This window comes from Hyperolius riggenbachi, chromosome 4, assembly GCF_040937935.1.
Source record: "Hyperolius riggenbachi isolate aHypRig1 chromosome 4, aHypRig1.pri, whole genome shotgun sequence".
Classification (NCBI taxonomy): domain Eukaryota; kingdom Metazoa; phylum Chordata; class Amphibia; order Anura; family Hyperoliidae; genus Hyperolius; species Hyperolius riggenbachi.
The window spans coordinates 294,978,688-294,998,832 of NC_090649.1; the positions used below are offsets into that span (position 1 = coordinate 294,978,688).

Consider the following 20,145-nt stretch of genomic DNA (forward strand, 5'->3'; position numbering starts at 1 on the left):
TAATAAAGTAACGGTTTAGTGCTATGATTGTTTCGAAAATCTGGTGTATTTATTAACTCACAGCCCATATGGTTATAGCAATTTTATTTTCCTATTACATTTCAGTGTTTTCTATCCTGGCCCTTTAAATACAATTATTTATCATTATTTTGGGAACCATGCCACCTCAGTGCAACAGGTTGTTTTTGTTTTATGTTTTCTTTTCTTCTATTCTTCTGTTTTCTGCTCTTCTATTTTCTTGATAGCTGTTCCCTGCATACTGTCCATGTTCACAGCTTTTGATCTTACTCTTCCAAACTTCAACTTTCAGCTCTCCTCATCAATCATTCTTTATTCCAATCCTAATATCTACTTTTTAACCAATCCTTTTCTTCAGTCCTTTTCCCATTCTCCTTCAAAAAGGATGTAATCACACCAACATCTTTAGACCCCTCTGCCCTATCCATCTGCCTCCTTGTTTTACTTCTTCCCTTCACATCCTAATTGCTGCAACTCACTTTTTGAAAAACTTCAGTCTTGCTTCTGACTCAACCATGGAAATGACCCTCACGAAACTAAGCAATGATCTCTAAACAGCTAAATCTAAAAGCCACCACTCCATGCTCACCTTCTGCATAGAGCTTTTGCAGCTCACCTGCTGCACAAACACAGACAGCCTGAATAGGTCTCCACCTGACTTCCTGCTGGCCAGGAAGCCAAAACCTGGTCTCTACCCAGGGGCAGTGATAGGCCCTCCCGTTCCATTCTTCCTACCCCTAAGACTAGGTCCTGCACCTCCAGGTTGCAAACTTAAATTCCTGTACACATCTCTATATGCAGAAAGGATTTAAAGGGATCATATAATACAGGCAGGAGGAATACTGTACATACTGTAATATTTGCAGGGTTCTGTGCGACTGATATTATAAATAAGATATTTCACATAACTTTCTGTATGAGACATACAATGTATATATCGCAGATGTCAGTACACAGATGTCAGAATTTTTTTTTTATATATTGTGAAATTTTGGGGGGCTATCTTATTTATTATTTTATTTCCCCTGCGTGTCATTAAGATCTGAAATGTTTAGTGTATTATATTTCTGCCTCACAATTATGGAGGATTAATAGTCTGCTATGTTACACACTACTCCATGTGTGCTGAGCAACTTATTTGTATCAAATTTAAGTCAGCACTGCATAAAAATCCATTTGACTAATAAATGGAATTTCTTCTGGCAGAACACCTTAGTCTCCGTTATGTTTTCTGAAATCCCACTATTCTCAAGAAATCCTGGAAAATAGTGGAAATATGGTCACAGTAGAAAGACAGTCAAAAATAAATAAAATCTACAAACTGCTGATGTTTCTTATTTCTTTATGAGCCTCCTCTTCCTGGTATTGCAAGCTTCAAATTACGTTCAGGGACTTCTCATTTCATAGAGAGCTTATTTTCTTGCCAGTAGGCATGATTAGCATGGGAGCTTTTATTTATATTGAAGCAAATATAACTGTAAAGATGTAAAAGGCATAAAGTAACTCAAGGGAAATCTTAGGTAAATCATGTTAAAATGCACAACCTTGCAAAAATGCACTCAAGTAGGGAAATGGGATACATTTTTCTACATCCTGTTACAGTATATTCAATACACCAACCTGGAATTGTCACTATTTCTTAGTTTTAATACACAGGTGTTTAACCAGTGGTATTAAAGGACCACTATTGCGAAAAAATTTAACATTTAAAATACATGTAAACATATCCAAGTAAGAAGTATGTTTCTTCCAGAGCAAAATGAAACATAAATTATATTTCTCCTACATTTCTGTCACTTACGGTAGGTAGTAGAAATCTGAGAGAACTGACAGGTTTTGGATTAGCCCATTTCCTCTTGGGGGATTCTCAGGGTATTGTTTATTTTTAAAAGCACTTAGTGAATGACAACCGCTCTGCCCAATGTATGTATGTGTTTTACAAGTATTTTAAATTTTGTGATTTTTTTGTGATTGTGGTCCTTTAAGAGTTACTGTGCTTTGTTATATCAATATAGATATTTTTTATACAATTAGTTTGTGCTACATTTGTCTAGTGCAATTTTGTTTTGTTAAAGAGGAGCTGTCAGCCATACTATCTCACAAAAAAATAAACAAAACACAATTATAAGTAGATAAATACTTGCTCTACTTACATAACACATGTATTGCACTGTCCACATTTTGATTTTAGTGATTTTTCTATAGTAAAAAAAAGAGAAAATCTTTCTTAGGATTTTCCATTTTGACTCTGTCTATCTTAAAGCCAATCCTGACATCATTTCCTCCCTTACTCTGTCTGTGTATGCTTCTCCCACCCTCCTCCCAGTCTTCATACACTCCCACCCAGCTCTACAGTAGAAAGTGCATTGTCTCAGCATGAGAAATATTGGCCAATCAGAGAGGAACAGAGGTGTGTGTGTGTGTGTGTGTGTGTGGGGGGGGGGGGGGGGATGAGAGGGAAAGAGGCTTCAGCCAATCAGGCTGCATTTGTGCAGCAGATGTACCAGATAGGAGCCAGGGAAACTGGGGAATGATCTTTTATGGAGAAGCTCTACAGTAGAAAGTGCATTGTCTCAGCATGAGAGATATTGGCCAATCAGAGAGGAACAGAGATGTGTGTGTGTGTGTGTGGGTGGGGGGGGGGGGATGGGAGGGAAAGAGGCTTCAGCCGATCAGGCTGCATTTGTGCAGCAGATGTACCAAATAACAGCCAGGGAAACTGGGGAATGATCTTTTATGGAGAAGAAAAATAAGAGCGATTTTTAACTTTTGGATTGCCTTGTAGCGTCCTTATTACTTGTTTACCAGATAAAAATAAAGAATTGATTTTTTTTTTTTTTTTTGCCTGACAGTTATGCTTTAAGGTTAACATAAAAAGTATTTCTGACACTTACTATACTACCAATTGGTCAGGCTGAACTATTTTAACTGAATCTTTCAGTTGTACCCACTCATAATGATGGGTTATATGATTTTTTTTCTGTTGTATCAGTTCAAATGGATAGGTTAACTTTTGTAAAATTTCTTACACATGAAACCATTTTCTTACAGAGCATCATGTTGTTGAAAACCTCGGCTGGATGTAAATTATCTGTTTTTAGTCCTTATAAACATAAATAAGGATTCCAAAAGAAATACAATAGAATGTTAATAATCATCTCGTGCTCTGCTTTGACAGCCGGTTATTATTCATACCAAAGTAATAAAGTAATAGCAGAAACATGATTCAATGGATTAGGAAAACATGATTTTTACACTCAACGAATGTGACATTGCAGGATTGAGGACTGCTACCTTTCCTGACTAACACTTCTTAAGCTTAACCAAACATTTTACACAAAACTCAAGTAAAACCTAAGTTTTCCAACTTTTACATCTGCCTGATCATGATTGATTGCTGTTGATCAATAATGTGGGAAAATGTTGCTGTCATCTGATCCCTTTACCTACGAGCTCATTTAAAAGAACATAAGAACTACCTGAGGCACGTCATACTGTTTCTTTGTGTAAAGAAATTTCATTATAGGTTGTAGTTGGCAAAAAGTGACCTGGCTATTTTATTATAAATCGGTTTTAGAACAATGAAGATGCTACAGCTACATTGATGACTTAATGCTGAGTTGAGGTGTAGTCTTTTTTTTCTCATTCAATGGAGTTTGTTTTTAGGATTAATGTTTGAATGTGCTGTGCTTGGCTAAAGGACACCTGAAGTAAGAGGAATATGGAGGCTGTCATATTTATTTCCTTTTAAAAAATGTAAATTGCCTGGCTGTCTTGTTGGTCCTCTGTTTCTAATAATTTTGGCCAGAGATAATTGAAGATGGCTTGATGTATGTACAGATCAATGTCAATCAATCAAACCAAAAGTAACTTATGCTCACAAAAATCATAGCGCGTCTCTAGGGAGTCTCTAAGGTAACTATTATGTATGTATTTTTTTAAATGCTGTCAATTTTTCTTTTGTTACAAGTGTTTTATTTTAGTAACTGGGGGTGTGTGGGGGGGGGGGGGGGCTCAATAACTAATGGGGGATTTATTTTGTAATGTATTGCGCATTTATTGGATGTATTTTTTAATTTTTGACCTCTAGATGTCCCCACACTTAATCTTGTGTACTGTGAACAGTACACAGGAAGTGTTATTTATGTGTTTTTAACTTTTGTTTTATGATTGACTACAGGTATCTCACTGATAACAAGCACTTTGATCAGCTTTGTGAACACAAACAAACAGAGATTCATAAATAGTTCATTTCAACCACTTCCGGATCCTTGCTACACATATCAACACCCCCTGAAAACTTCACTTGTGGATCAGGGGTGTAGATACATAGCAATAATCGAGAAGCAGTTAAAAAGAACATAAATATGGCAACCTCCATATTCCTCTCATTCAGGTGTCCTTTAAATAGATTTGAGGTAGTATCTGTATATTTGTTATAAATCTCAGATCACTGTCATAATTTATGCTTTAATTTGTAGTTACTTCTATCATTTTCTGTAATGGGCTGGGTTTAAAAAAAAGTAATCCACCATACAATTCATGGATTAAATTATAATTCTAGGTACATACCATATAATTTTCTGGCAGATCAAAATTCAGATCGGACATGTTGGAAATAGTCGATCTGACAGGTAAAATTGCCAGAAAATTGTATGGTGTGTGCCTAGCATAAGATGACACTTTCTTTGCAAATAGTACCATATAATATTTGCTTGAGTGACATACAGTATCTATGATCAACTGGAAATTTGCCAATTTTAGTTAATTAACATTTTAAATTAGCCTCATTTACAAATACTAAATAAGCATAAAATTATGTATAAACATGTATGCACTTTGCAGAATAAATTAGTTTGATGTTATTTTGAAAGTTGAAAAACATTTGGATTAGCAACAAGAGGCTTTTTAGCTGTGGTAAATGTATTGCCTGTAAATCTACAAACAATATGGACTTCAAATCACATATAACAAGGAAGACATATAAGATATTTGGTACCTTTGTATGTAACAGCAATAACATAGTGTATTCAGTGAAGTGTGAGTGGTCTACAGTATATTGACTGCATGACTAGAATGTGCTAAAAACTGAAATAGCAGAACATATTTTCACTCTGACTGGGTGCGTCACCTCACCAGCCCCCCATTTGTTTACCTCTGATACCCACTCCAGGCACTCAACAGATATAACCCTAGTCAAAGTTATCATCAAGATATCAAGTCTTATTTTCTATTCTCATCCTTCCTGATCTCTTCTCAGTTTTTGACACAATGGATTGATCTTTGCCTCTCCTCTCTGGGCAATCAGAGTCTTGCTCTCTCCTTGCTTTCCTCCTATATCTTAAATAGGTTGTTCTGAGTTGCACACTATGGTATCACTTCCTCTTCATGCCCCCCTCTCTGTGGGGGTGCCCCAAGGTTTTGCCCTCAGAACACTTATTTTCTCTTTCTATACTTATGATCTTGATGAACTTATGATTGATGAGCTTATGTTGGTTTTCAGTGTGCTGTGATTTTAGATTAGAGCTGTCCAACTCCAGTCCTCCATGGTCAAGGTCCTCATAAATTTTCTCATAGGTCATATTAATTGATAGAACTGAAACAGGTAAAGTTTGAGTCATCAAGTAGAACACATTTTTCAGTCCATCCTAAATGCTGGCAAGGATATGGCCACCGAAGATAGGAGTTGGGCTCCCTGCACACTGCATGTGATTCCAATTTTTAATAGTTTTTTACATGCAATTCCGATTCCGATTTTTAATCATTACTGCATGCTGCGTTTTTTCTGCGTTTTTCTGTTGATAGCATTCAGGGAAAATCAGAATTGCATATCGGAATCGAAATTGAAATTGGAATCGCAAATCAGATTTGCAATGTGCAGGGAGCCTTGGACAAGTTAAGATTTTAGCGATTGCTGCAAGTGCAACTTTGCTGCACATTGGATTGCTTTCTTTACCTGACTTTAGTTCCACTTGCAGCATTTTTGATGACAGAGATTGTCAAATGTCTCTTGAGCTGCAGTAGTGTTTCTTGAGGTGATAACATACCATCTGAAATAGCTTATCAAAGGAACAGCTCTTTCCGCTATTAACAGTGATAGATGTTGGATTGCAGTGAGATAATCTCCCTTTAACAATATTAAATTCTGATAAAGCTGAATGTACAAGACAGCACTTCTGAGATACTGCTTTGTTATGTAGATGACTGTAGATATGACATGTACTAGACTTCAAGAAGTTTCCCTATCATAGATGAAGGAATGCTAAATGTGAGGGCTTTACTGAAATTCCTTTCCAAACTTTCAGTGTATTATAATGAGGTAGTTGGTCTCCCATACTATAACGAATGTGTGTTAAATATTCACATCTAAAAGATAAATATATCCTGTACATTTGTAAGTGTCTAATTTATAATGATCACTGTTGAAACAAGCAACAGTGATCATGGCATTGTAAAAAACAAAACTTGTCACTTCCTGCTGGCTGAAATGCAGCTGGACTTGCATTCCAACAAGACAGAAGACTGTGTGGACATCTAGTGGGCAAAAAAAGTACAATGAAAATAACATTTTCTATACTTATATCAATAACATTTTCTATACTTATATCAAGATCATTTCACCCCTTCTGCCCCTTACCTGCCTCCATACAACACACTTGAAAAAACAAACAAAGTTACGACATTTAATTCAATACATAAATTGTTACATTAGGGACTTGGCTTTTTAAACATGTATGCCATTATGGTGTATTACTGTTTTTTTTTGCAAATAGGGGCTTTTAATTATTGATAGAGTACAATAAGAAAACCAAAAACACCTTTATTTCCAAATAAAATATTGTCACCATACATTGTACTAGAGATATAATTTAACCACTTCCCGACCGCCCACTACACAGGGGCGGCGGGGAAGTGGAGCCCTGCAGGACGGCCTCACCCACAGAGGCGGCGGTCCATTTAAGGGCATGGGCGGAGCGATCGCGTCATCCGTGACGCGATCCTCCGCCGGCGCCTGTCACCGCTCGCTCGCCGCAACATCCCGCCGGCTATACGGAAGCGCCGGCGGGATGTTAACCCCGCGATCGCCGCATACAAAGTGTATAATACACTTTGTAATGTTTACAAAGTGTATTATACTGGCTGCCTCCTGCCCTGGTGGTCCCAGTGTCCGAGGGACCACCAGGGCAGGCTGCAGCCACCCTAGTCTGCACCCAAGCACACTGATTTCTCCCCCCCCTGCCCCAGATCGCCCACAGCACCCATCAGACCCCCCCCCCCTGCCCACCCCCCAGACCCCTGTTTGCACCCAATCACCCCCCTAATCACCCATCAATCACTCCCTGTCACTATCTGTCAACGCTATTTTTTTTTTTATCCCCCCCCCTGCTCCCTGCCCCCTCCTGATCACCCCCCACCCCTCAGATTCTCCCCAGACCCCCCCCCCAGACCACCCCCCCCTGTTTACTGTATGCATCTATCCCCCTGATCACCTGTCAATCACCTGTCAATCACCTGTCAATCACCCGTCAATCACCCATCAATCACCCGTCAATCACCCCCTGTCACTGCCACCCATCAATCAGCCCCTAACCTGCCCCTTGCGGGCAATCTGATCACCCACCCACACCAATAGATCGCCCACAGATCCGACATCAGATCACCTCCCAAATCCATTGTTTACATCTATTCTCTCCTCTAAACACCCACTAATTACCCATCAATCACCCATCAATCACCCCCTATCACCACTTGTCACTTTTACCTATCAGATCAGACCCTAATCTGCCCCTTGCGGGCACCCAATCACCCGCCCACACGCTCAGATTGCCCTCTGACCCCCCCTTATCAATTCACCAGTGCATTAATTACATCTGTTCTTCCCTGTAATAACCCACTGATCACCTGTCAATCACCTGCCAATCACCTATCACCCATCAATCACCCCCTGTCACCCCCTGTCACTGCCACCCATCAATCAGCCCCTAACCTGCCCCTTGCGGGCAATCTGATCACCCACCCACACCATTAGATCGCCCGCAAACCCGCCGTCAGATTACCTCCCAAATGTATCGTTTACATCTGTTATCTTCTCTAAACACCCACTAATTACCCATCAATCACCCCCTATCACCACCTGTCACTGTTACCTATCAGATCAGACCCTAATCTGCCCCTTGCGGGCACCCAATCACCCGCCCACACGCTCAGATTGCCCTCAGACCCCCCCCCCCTTATCAATTCGCCAGTGCATTAATTACATCTGTCCTTCCCTGTAATAACCCACTAGTCACCTGTCAATCACCTGCCAATCACCTATCACCCATCAATCACCCCCTGTCACTGCCACCCAACAATCAGCCCCTAACCTGCCCCTTGCGGGCAATCTGATCACCCACCCACACCAATAGATCGCCCGCAGATCCGACATCAGATCACCACCCAAGCGCAGTGTTTCCATCTATTCTCTCCTCTAAACACCCACTAATTACCCATCAATCACCCATCAATCACTCCCTATCACCACCTGTCACTGTTACCTATCAGATCAGACCCTAATCTGCCCCTTGCGGGCACCCAATCGACCGCCTACACGCTCAGATTGCCCTCAGACCCCCCTTATCAATTCGCCAGTGCAATATTTACATCTGTTCTCCCCTGTAATAACCCACTGATTACCTGTCAATCACCTATCAATCACCCATCAATCACCCCCTGTCACTGCCACCCATCAATCACCCCCTGTCACTGCCACCCATCAATCACCCGCTGTCACTGCCACCCATCAATCAGCCCCTAACCTGCCCCTTGCGGGCAAACTGATCACCCACCCACACCAATAGATCGCCCGCAGATCCGACATCAGATCACCACCCAAGCGCAGTGTTTCCATCTATTCTCTACCCTAAACACCCACTAATTACCCATCAATCACCCCCTGTCACTGCTACCTATCAGATTAGACCCCTATCTGCCCCTAGGGCACTCAATCACCCGCCCACACCCTCAGAATGCCCTCAGACCCCAGCCCTGATCACCTCGCCAGTGCATTGCTTGCATCCATTCCCCCCTCTAATCACACCTTGAGACACCCATCAATCACCTCCTGTCACCCCCTAGCACACCTACCCATCAGATCAGGCCCCAATTTGCCCCGTGTGGGCTCCTGATCACTCGGCCAAACCCTCAGACCCCCTTCCGATCACCTCCCCAGTGCATGGATTGCATCTATTTTCCCCTCTAACCACCCCCTGAGACACCCATCAATCACCTCCTGTCACCCCCCTAGCACTCCTATCCATCAGATCAGGCCCAATACAACCTGTCATCTAAAAGGCCACCCTGCTTATGACCGGTTCCACAAAATTCGCCCCCTCATAGACCACCTGTCATCAAAATTTGCAGATGCTTATACCCCTGAACAGTCATTTTGAGACATTTGGTTTCCAGACTACTCACGGTTTTGGGCCTGTAAAATGCCAGGGCGGTATAGGAACCCCACAAGTGACCCCATTTTAGAAAAAAAAGACACCCCAAGGTATTATGTTAGGTGTATGACGAGTTCATAGAAGATTTAATTTTTTGTCAAAAGTTAGCGGAAATTAATTTTTATTGTTTTTTTTTCACAAAGTGTCATTTTTCACTAACTTGTGACAAAAAATAAAATCTTCTATGAACTCGCCATACACCTAACGGAATACCTTGGGGTGTCTTCTTTCTAAAATGGGGTCACTTGTGGGGTTCCTATACTGCCCTGGCATTTTAGGGGCCCTAAACCGCGAGGAGTAGTCTAGAAAACAAATGCTTCAAAATGACCTGTGAATAGGACGTTGGGCCCCTTAGCGCACCTAGGCTGCAAAAAAGTGTCACACATGTGGTACCGCCGTACTCAGGAAAAGTAGTATAATGTGTTTTGGGGTGTATTTTTACACATACCCATGCTGGGTGGGAGAAATTTCTATGTAAATGGACAATTGTGTGTAAAAAAATCAAACAATTGTCATTTACAGAGATATTTCTCCCACTTAGCATGGGTATGTGTAAAAATACACCCCAAAACGCATTATACTACTTCTCCTGAGTACAGCGGTACCACGTGTGTGGCACTTTTTTACACCCTAAGTACGCTAAGGGGCCCAAAGTCCAATTTAGGATTTCACAGGTCATTTTGCGACATTTGGTTTCAAGACTACTCCTCACGGTTTAGGGCCCCTAAAATGCCAGGGCAGTATAGGAACCCCACAAATGACCCCATTCTAGAAAGAAGACACCCAAAGGTATTCCGTACGGAGTATGGTGAGTTCATAGAAGATTTTATTTTTTGTCACAAGTTAGCGGAAAATGACACTTTGTGAAAAAAAACTATTAAAATCAATTTCCGCTAACTTGTGACAAAAAAATAAAAACTTCTATGAACTCACCATACTCCTAACGGAATACCTTGGGGTGTCTTCTTTCTAAAATGGGGTCATTAGTGGGGTTCCTATACTGCCCTGGCATTTTAGGGGCCCTAAACCGTGAGGAGTAGTCTTGAAACAAAAATGACCTGTGAAATCCTAAAGGTACTCATTGGACTTTGGGCCCCTTAGTGCAGTTAGGGTGCAAAAAAGTGCCACACATGTGGTATCGCCGTACTCGGGAGAAGTAGTACAATGTGTTTTGGGGTGTATTTTTACACATACCCATGCTGGGTGGGAGAAATACCTCTGTAAATGACAATCTTTTGATTTTTTTTACACACAATTGTCCATTTACAGAGGTATTTCTCCCACCCAGCATGGGTATGTGTAAAAATACACCCCAAAACACATTGTACTACTTCTCCCGAGTATGGCGATACCACATGTGTGGCACTTTTTTGCACCCTAACTGCGCTAAAGGGCCCAAAGTCCAATGAGTACCTTTAGGATTTCACAGGTCATTTTGAGAAATTTCGTTTCAAGACTACTCCTCACGGTTTAGGGCCCCTAAAATGCCAGGGCAGTATAGGAACCCCACAAATGACCCCATTTTAGAAAGAAGACACCCCAAGGTATTCCGTTAGGAGTATGGTGAGTTCATAGAAGATTTTATTTTTTGTCAAAAGTTAGCGGAAATTGATTTTAATTGTGTTTTTTCACAAAGTGTCATTTTCCGCTAACTTGTGACAAAAAATAAAATCTTCTATGAACTCGCCATACTACTAACGGAATACCTTGGGGTGTCTTCTTTCTAAAATGGGGTCATTTGTGGGGTTCCTATACTGCCCTGGCATTTTAGGGGCCCTAAACCGTGAGGAGTAGTCTTGAAACGAAATTTCTCAAAATGACCTGTGAAATCCTAAAGGTACTCATTGGACTTTGGGCCCTTTAGCGCAGTTAGGGTGCAAAAAAGTGCCACACATGTGGTATCGCCGTACTCAGGAGAAGTAGTATAATGTGTTTTGTGGTGTATTTTTACACATACCCATGCTGAGTGGGAGAAATATCTCTGTAAATGGACAATTGTGTGTAAAAAAAATTAACAAATTGTCATTTACAGAGATATTTCTCCCACCCAGCATGGGTATGTGTAAAAATACACCCCAAAACACATTATACTACTTCTCCTGAGTACGGCAATACCACATGTGTGGCACTTTTTTGCAGCCTAACTGCGCTAAGGGGTCCAAAGTCCAATGAGCACCTTTAGGCTTTACAGGGGTGCTTACAATTTAGCACCCCCCAAAATGTCAGGACAGTAAACACACCCCACAAATGATCCATTTTGGAAAGTAGACCCTTCAAGGTATTCAGAGAGGGGCATGGTGAGTCCGTGGCAGATTTCATTTTTTTTTGTCGCAAGTTAGAATAAATGGAAACTTTTTTTTTTTTTTTTTTTTCTCACAAAGTGTCATTTTCCGCTTACTTGTGACAAAAAATAATATCTTCTATGAACTCACTATGCCTCTCAGTGAATACTTTGGGATGTCTTCTTTCCAAAATGGGGTCATTTGGGGGGTATTTATACTATCCTGGAATTCTAGCCCCTCATGAAACATGACAGGGGGTCAGAAAAGTCAGAGATGCTTGAAAATGGGAAAATTCACTTTTGGCACCATAGTTTGTAAACGCTATAACTTTTACCCAAACTAATAAATATACACTGAATGGGTTTTTTTTTATCAAAAACATGTTTGTCCACATTTTTCGCGCTGCATGTATACAGAAATTTTACTTTATTTGAAAAATGTCAGCACAGAAAGTTAAAAAAATCATTTTTTTGCCAAAATTCATGTCTTTTTTGATGAATATAATAAAAAGTAAAAATCGCAGGAGCAATCAAATAGCATCAAAAGAAAGCTTTATTAGTGACAAGAAAAGGAGCCAAAATTCATTTAGGTGGTAGGTTGTATGAGCGAGCAATAAACCGTGAAAGCTGCAGTGGTCTGAATGGAAAAAAAGTGGCCGGTCCTTAAGGGGTAGAAAGCCCTAGGTCCTCAAGTGGTTAAACATTGTAATAACTGGGACAAATGGGCAAATAAGATGTGCTGGTTTTATCTACAGTAACACATTTTATTTTTAAAACTATGATGGCTGAAAACTTATTCTCTTTAAAATGCATTTAAAAAAAAATTCTTAGCAAAATCTATCACCGAAAAAAGCCTAATTTGTGGTGAAAAAACTGTATAGATCATTTAGGTAGTAATAATATTATTGCTGAATAAATGTAAGCAGTGCTGAAAAAGTGAACATTGTTCTGGTTTTTAAGAGAAAAAACCCTTAAAGGTTAAGTGGTGAAACCTATGTTTATTTATTTCACTTGCAAAGATCCATCTGAATAAAAACTACATACATACATTAGATGTTTGATTAAAAAAGAAAGAAAGCAAAACAAAAATAAAAATAAAGTACTAGACAGTGGTGTCTCCAGACAACACTGGCTCCTCTATTAATCCAGATCTTTCCACGGTGTCAGGATTTTTTTTTCTTTCTTTCTGGATTTTCGCTAAAGGGATTAGTTCTTCTACTTTAGTTGTCTCCGTTTCTGTGAGTTTAGAGAGTTTAGAATATTTAATGTACTGTCCTAGTCAATATACTGTGCTAGGAGCTGCACGCTGAAGCCTCCATTCATTCCACATGGTTCTGCAGACAACTGCTTAAACAGAACATGCTGGTTTTCCCTGACTTACAATCGATATACAAGTAACACGCTCCTTGCTTCTAACTGTGAAGATTCTGACACCTGGGAACTTTCAATATAAATGAGAGACATATAAATATGAGATCCACTTTTTAATCCAGTGTATATGAGCCTTTAAGCCCGGAGTAACACGCTACTCCTGAAGAAGTGAATTTTACTTGTTCACCAAAAGAGTGGAGACATCGAGTATATCTCAGCCATTTTGTATCTATTGCTATTTAACCACTTGAGGACCGCAGTGTTAACCCCCCCCCCTAAAGACCAGGCCATTTTTAGTTAAATAGGCCACTGCAGCTTTAAGGCCATGCTGCAGGACCATAAAACTCAGCACACAGGAGATTCACCCCCTTTTCTCCCCACCAACAGAGCTCTCTGTTGGTGGGGTCTGATCGCTCCCCCAATATTCTGTTTGTTTTTTAACCACTTGAGGACCGTGGGCTTTACACCCCTTAAGGACCGGCCACTTTTTTTCCATTCAGACCACTGCAGCTTTCACGGTTTATTGCTCGCTCATACAACCTACCACCTAAATGAATTTGGCACCTTTTCTTGTCACTAATAAAGCTTTCTTTTGGTGCTATTTGATTGCTCCTGCGATTTTTACTTTTTATTATATTCATCAAAAAAGACATGAATTTTGGCTAAAAAATGATTTTTTTTTAACTTTCTGTGCTGACGTTTTTCAAATAAAGTAAAATTTCTGTATATGTGCGGCGTGAAAAATGTGGACAAACATGTTTTTGATAAAAAAAACCCCATTCAGTGTATATTTATTGGTTTGGGTAAAAGTTATAGCGTTTACAAACTATGGTGCAAAAAGTGAATTTTCCCATTTTCAAGCATCTATGACTTTTCTGACCACCTGACATGTTTCATGAGGGGCTAGAATTCCAGGATAGTATAAATACCCCCCAAATGACCCCATTTTGGAAAGAAGACATCCCAAAGTATTCACTGAGAGGCATAGTGAGTTCATAGAAGATATTAATTTTTGTCACAAGTAAGCGGAAAATGACACTTTATGACAAAAAAAAAAAGTTACCATTTCTTCTAACTTGCGACAAAAAAAAATGAAATCTGCCACGGACTCACCATGCCCCTCTCTGAATACCTTGAAGTGTCTACTTTCCAAAATGGGGTCATTTGTGGGGTGTGTTTACTGTCCTCGCATTTTGGGGGGTGCTAATTTGTAAGCACCCCTGTAAAGCCTAAAGGTGCTCATTGGACTTTGGGCCCCTTAGCGCAGTTAGGCTGCAAAAAAGTGCCACACATGTGGTATTGCCATACTCAGGAGAAGTAGTATAATGTGTTTTGGGGTGTATTTTTACACATACCCATGCTGGGTTGGAGAAATATCTCTGTAAATGACAATTTTTTAATTTTTTTTACACACAATTGTCCATTTACAGAGATCTTTCTCCCACTCAGCATGGGTATGTGTACAAATACACCCCAAAACACATTATACTACTTCTCCTGAGTACGGCGATACCACATGTGTGGCACTTTTTTCCACCCTAACTGCGCTAAGGGGCCCAAAGTCCAATAAGTACCTTTAGGATTTCACAGGTCATTTTGAGAAATTTCGTTTCAAGACTACTCCTCACGGTTTAGGGCCCCTAAAATGCCAGGACAGTATAGGAACCCCACAAATGACCCCATTTTAGAAAGAAGACACCCCAAGGTATTCCGTTAGTAGTACGGTGAGTTCATAGAAGATTTTATTTTTTGTCACAAGTTAGCCGAAAATGACACTTTGTGAAAAAAAACAATAAAAATCAATTTCCGCTAACTTGTGACAAAAAATAAAATCTTCTATGAACTCACCGTACTACTAACAGAATACCTTGGGGTGTCTTCTTTCTAAAATTGAGTCATTTGTGGGGTTCCTATACTGTCCTGGCATTTTAGGGGCCCTAAACCGTGAGGAGTAGTCTTGAAACGAAATTTCTCAAAATGACCTGTGAAATCCTAAAGGTACTTATTGGACTTTGGGCCCCTTAGCGCAGTTAGGGTGGAAAAAAGTGTCACACATGTGGTATCGCCGTACTCGGGAGAAGTAGTACAATGTGTTTTGGGGTGTATTTTTACACATACCCATGCTGGGTGGGAGAAATAACTGTAAATGGACAATTGTGTGTAAAAAAATCAAAAGATTGTCATTTACAGAGGTATTTCTCCCACCCAGCATGGGTAGGTGTAAAAATACACCCCAAAACACATTATACTACTTCTCCCGAGTACGGCGATACCACATGTGTGGCACTTTTTTGCACCCTAACTGCGCTAAGGGGCCCAAAGTCCAATGAGTACCTTTAGGATTTCACAGGTCATTTTTGTTTCAAGACTACTCCTCACGGTTTAGGGCCCCTAAAATGCCAGGGCAGTATAGGAACCCCACTAATGACCCCATTTTAGAAAGAAGACACCCCAAGGTATTCCGTTAGGAGTATGGTGAGTTCATAGAAGTTTTTATTTTTTTGTCACAAGTTAGCGGAAATTTATTTTAATTGTTTTTTTTCACAAAGTGTCATTTTCCGCTAACTTGTGACAAAAAATAAAATGTTCTATGAACTCACCATACTCCTAACGGAATACCTTTGGGTGTCTTCTTTCTAGAATGTGGTCATTTGTGGGGTTCCTATACTGCCCTGGCATTTTAGGGGCCCTAAACCGTGAGGAGTAGTCTTGAAACCAAATGTCGCAAAATGACCTGTGAAATCCTAAAGGTACTCATTGGACTTTGGGCCCCTTAGCGTACTTGGGTGTAAAAAAGTGCCACACATGTGGTACCGCCGTACTCAGGAGAAGTAGTATAATGTGTTTTGGGGTGTATTTTTACACATACCCATGCTTAGTGGGAGAAATATCTCTGTAAATGACAATTGTTTGATTTTTTTTACACACAATTGTCCATTTACATAGAAATTTCTCCCACCCAGCATAGGTATGTGTAAAAATACACCCCAAAACACATTATACTACTTTTCCTGAGTACGGCGGTACCACATGTGTGACACTTTTTTGCAGCCTAGGTGCGCTAAGGGGCCCAACGTCCTATTCACAGGTCATTTTGAGGCATTTGTTTTCTAGACTACTCCTCGCGGTTTAGGGCCCCTAAAATGCCAGGGCAGTATAGGAACCCCACAAGTGACGCCATTTTAGAAAGAAGATACTGCAAGGTATTCCGTTAGGTGTATGGCGAGTTCATAGAAGATTTTATTTTTTGTCACAAGTTAGTGAAAAATGACACTTTGTGAAAAAAACCAATAAAAATCAATTTCCGCTAACTTTTGACAAAAAATAAAATCTTCTATGAACTCGTCATACACCTAACAGAATACCTTGGGGTGTCTTTTTTTCTAAAATGGGGTCACTTGTGGGGTTCCTATACCGCCCTGGCATTTTACGGGCCCAAAACCGTGAGTAGTCTGGAAACCAAATGTCTCAAAATGACTGTTCAGGGGTATAAGCATCTGCAAATTTTGATGACAGGTGGTCTATGAGGGGGCGAATTTTGTGGAACCGGTCATAAGCAGGGTGGCTTTTTAGATGACAGGTTGTATTGGGCCTGATCTGATGGATAGGAGTGCTAGGGGGGTGACAGGAGGTGATTGATGGGTGTCTCAGGGGGTGGTTAGAGGGGAAAATAGATGCAATCAATGCACTGGGGAGGTGATCGGAAGGGGGTCTCAGGGGGATCTGAGGGTTTGGCCGAGTGATCAGGAGCCCACACGGGGCAAATTAGGGCCTGATCTGATGGGTAGGTGTGCTAGGGGGTGACAGGAGGTGATTGATGGGTGTCTCAAGGTGTGATTAGAGGGGGGAATAGATGCAAGCAATGCACTGGCGAGGTGATCAGGGCTGGGGTCTGAGGGCATTCTGAGGGTGTGGGCGGGTGATTGAGTGCCCTAGGGGCAGATAAGGGGTCTAATCTGATAGGTAGCAGTGACAGGGGGTGATTGATGGGTAATTAGTGGGTGTTTAGGGTAGAGAACAGATGTAAACACTGCACTTGGGAGGTGATCGGACGTCGGATCTGCGGGCGATCTATTGGTGTGGGTGGGTGATCAGATTGCCCGCAAGGGGCAGGTTAGGGGCTGATTGATGGGTGGCAGTGACAGCGGGTGATGGATGGCAGTGACAGGGGGTGATTGATGGGTGGCAGTGACAGGGGGTGATTGATGGGTGATTGACAGGTGATTGACAGGTAATCAGTGGGTTATTACAGGGGAGAACAGATGTAAATATTGCACTGGCGAATTGATAAGGGCAATCTGAGCATGTAGGCGGGTGATTGGGTGCCAGCAAGGGGCAGATTAGGGTCTGATCTGATGGGTAACAGTGACAGGTGGTGATAGGGGGTGATTGATGGGTAATTAGTGGGTGTTTAGAGGAGAGAATAGATGTAAACACTGCGCTTGGGTGTTGATCTGATGTCGGATCTGCGGGCGATCTATTGGTGTGGGTGGGTGATCAGTTTGCCCGCAAGGGGCAGGTTAGGGGATGATTGATGGGTGGCAGTGACAGGGGGTGATTGATGGGTGGCAGTGACAGGGGGTGATTGATGGGTGATTGACAGGTGATTGACAGGTGATCAGTGGGTTATTACAGGGAAGGACAGATGTAAATAATGCCCTGGCGAATTGATAAGGGGGGGTCTGAGGGCAATCTGAGCGTGTAGGCGGGTGATTGGGTGCCTGCAAGGGGCAGATTAGGGTCTGATCTGATGGGTAACAGTGACAGGTGGTGATAGGGGGTGATTGATGGGTGATTGATGGGTAATTAGTGGGTGTTTAGAGGAGAGAATAGATGTAAACACTGCGCTTGGGTGATGATGTGATGTCGGATCTGCGGGCGATCTGACAGGTGATTGACAGGTGATTGACAGGTGATCAGGGGGGATAGTTGCATACAGTACATGGGGGGGGGTCTGGGGAGAATCTGAGGGGTGGGGGGGTGATCAGGAGGGAGCAGGGGGCAGGGGGGCATAAAAAAAATAGCATTGACAGATAGTGACAGGGAGTGATTGATGGGTGATTAGGGGGGTGATTGGGTGCAAACAGGGGTCTGGGGGGTGGGCAGGGGGGGGTCTGATGGGTGCTGTGGGCGATCTGGGGCAGGGGGGGGGGAAATCAGTGTGCTTGGTGCAGACTAGGGTGGCTGCAGCCTGCCCTGGTGGTCCCTCGGACACTGGGACCACCAGGGCAGGAGGCAGCCTGTATAATACACTTTGTAAACATTACAAAGTGTATTATACACTTTGTATGCGGCGATCGTCGGGTTAACATCCCGCCATCGCTTCCGTATGGCCGGCGGGATGTTGCGGCGGGTCATCGGAGTCGAGTGGCGGCGGAGGATCGCGTCACGGATGACGCGATCGCTCCGCCCATGCCCCTACAAAGACCGCCGCCATTTGTCTATACGGCGGTCCTTGCGGGGTCCACTTCCCGGCCGCCATTTGTCAATACAGCGGTCGGGAAGTGGTTAATAAATATTTATTTGTATTATTTTTAAATAATTTTTTTTGTTTTTGTTTACTTCCCTCCCTCCCCGGCCAGCCTATCAGCGCGATCGGCTGTGATAGGCTTCAGCCTGCGCGCGATCTCCTGCTAACCCAAGCCTTCGCGCTATCTCCTGCCAACCCCATAAACATCCGTTCATGCCAATCGGTGTGGAGCGGTCCTGGGGCTGCCGCACTGCTCATGCCAATTGGCGTGGAGCAGTCGGCAAGTAGTTAAGTACATACAGACACTCTGAACCCAGTGTGAGCCCACTTTAGTTTATATAGTGAGGGTCACTACTTGGGACTGAATTCCATTTGAAAACCTCCCATACAGGGGAGCAATCAAAAAATTGTATGATGAACTATTGTTATTGCATGTAACACTTATTACTGTGATGGCTATATCAGCTTGTGTCTGTTCTAGCTACATGTGAATTCTCTTAAATATGTTTTATGTGTTTATTATAAAATATACATTTTTATTATTATTATTAACCCGGACCTTTTGGCCCATCTTACTTTGGGCATTTGAATCTGATACTGTGCTAGTTTATCGATTTTCCTAAAATATCTATTTTTCTAAAATATGAAAATGTATTTTGTAGGAGAAACTCGGGACAAAAGTTAAGTGGACTACGGTCTAAGAATCAGGAGAAAAGTTAAGTGGACTACGGTCTAAGAATCAGTAAGAAAACTTGAATGTGGAAGAGATAGTACCAAGGTTGGCTTTCACAGGAAAAGTAAAAATGTGTATATTACATTACCAAACAATATCTTTGGGACTGCATATAATTTAGACACTGAGTTTTCACTGCATGCACCAACTGATTTTATGTAGTCTTTTTCAAGTGCTCAGTTTGAAGGCCACAGCTGTAGATCCCCATTATTGTTGATCCTCCCTCCAAGTCTTGATACTGCTTTTCAAGAGACCACATAAAGCTAACAAAAAGGAAAATAAATGTGGCTTTATGAGTCACAATTAAAAATGTATTCAGTATCTTTTTATTGAATATATAACCAGATTAAATTCTCAATTTTATATGCACCTTAGTATAAATCTTATTTTTCCTTTACCCCAATGTTTAACAAATTAAAGGCACTATTTTTTTTACAGCATTCTAATTTTATGTTTGGCTTTGAAATAATTTAATGGATTAAGATAACTAAAAAACCTATTACTATGCAATTTTTAGCAAGTTAAGTCAAGCTGAGTTGCAGTGAAAGGAAAGCACTCATAATAAATGGAAACAGAGCAATCTTTTAATTGAATTATGTCAGCTAGTCAACAGAAGTTCAGTAACAGTTTTTATTGTAGCCAAACTTCCAGTCCAGTCAAGCGGTACTTGTCAAATATGGGATTACTATGTTAAATTATGTTATCACATACACAATCACAATTGCGGTATTTGTCTGCTAGTTTGTTATTAGATGAAGACATGGGCATGACTTTCAGTTGATTCAGA

At 41.4% G+C, this 20,145-nt stretch overlaps 1 long non-coding RNA gene across 1 annotated transcript in view; it reads right to left on the bottom strand.

The window, feature by feature from the left end:
* Positions 1-1,430: 1,430 nt before the first annotated feature.
* Positions 1,431-20,145, bottom strand: part of LOC137570756 (uncharacterized) — a 66,353-nt gene continuing 47,638 nt past the window's right edge. The window contains exon 3 of the long non-coding RNA XR_011031167.1: positions 1,431-1,493. This is a non-coding gene — a long non-coding RNA (uncharacterized lncRNA). The remainder of the gene's footprint in view (positions 1,494-20,145) is intronic.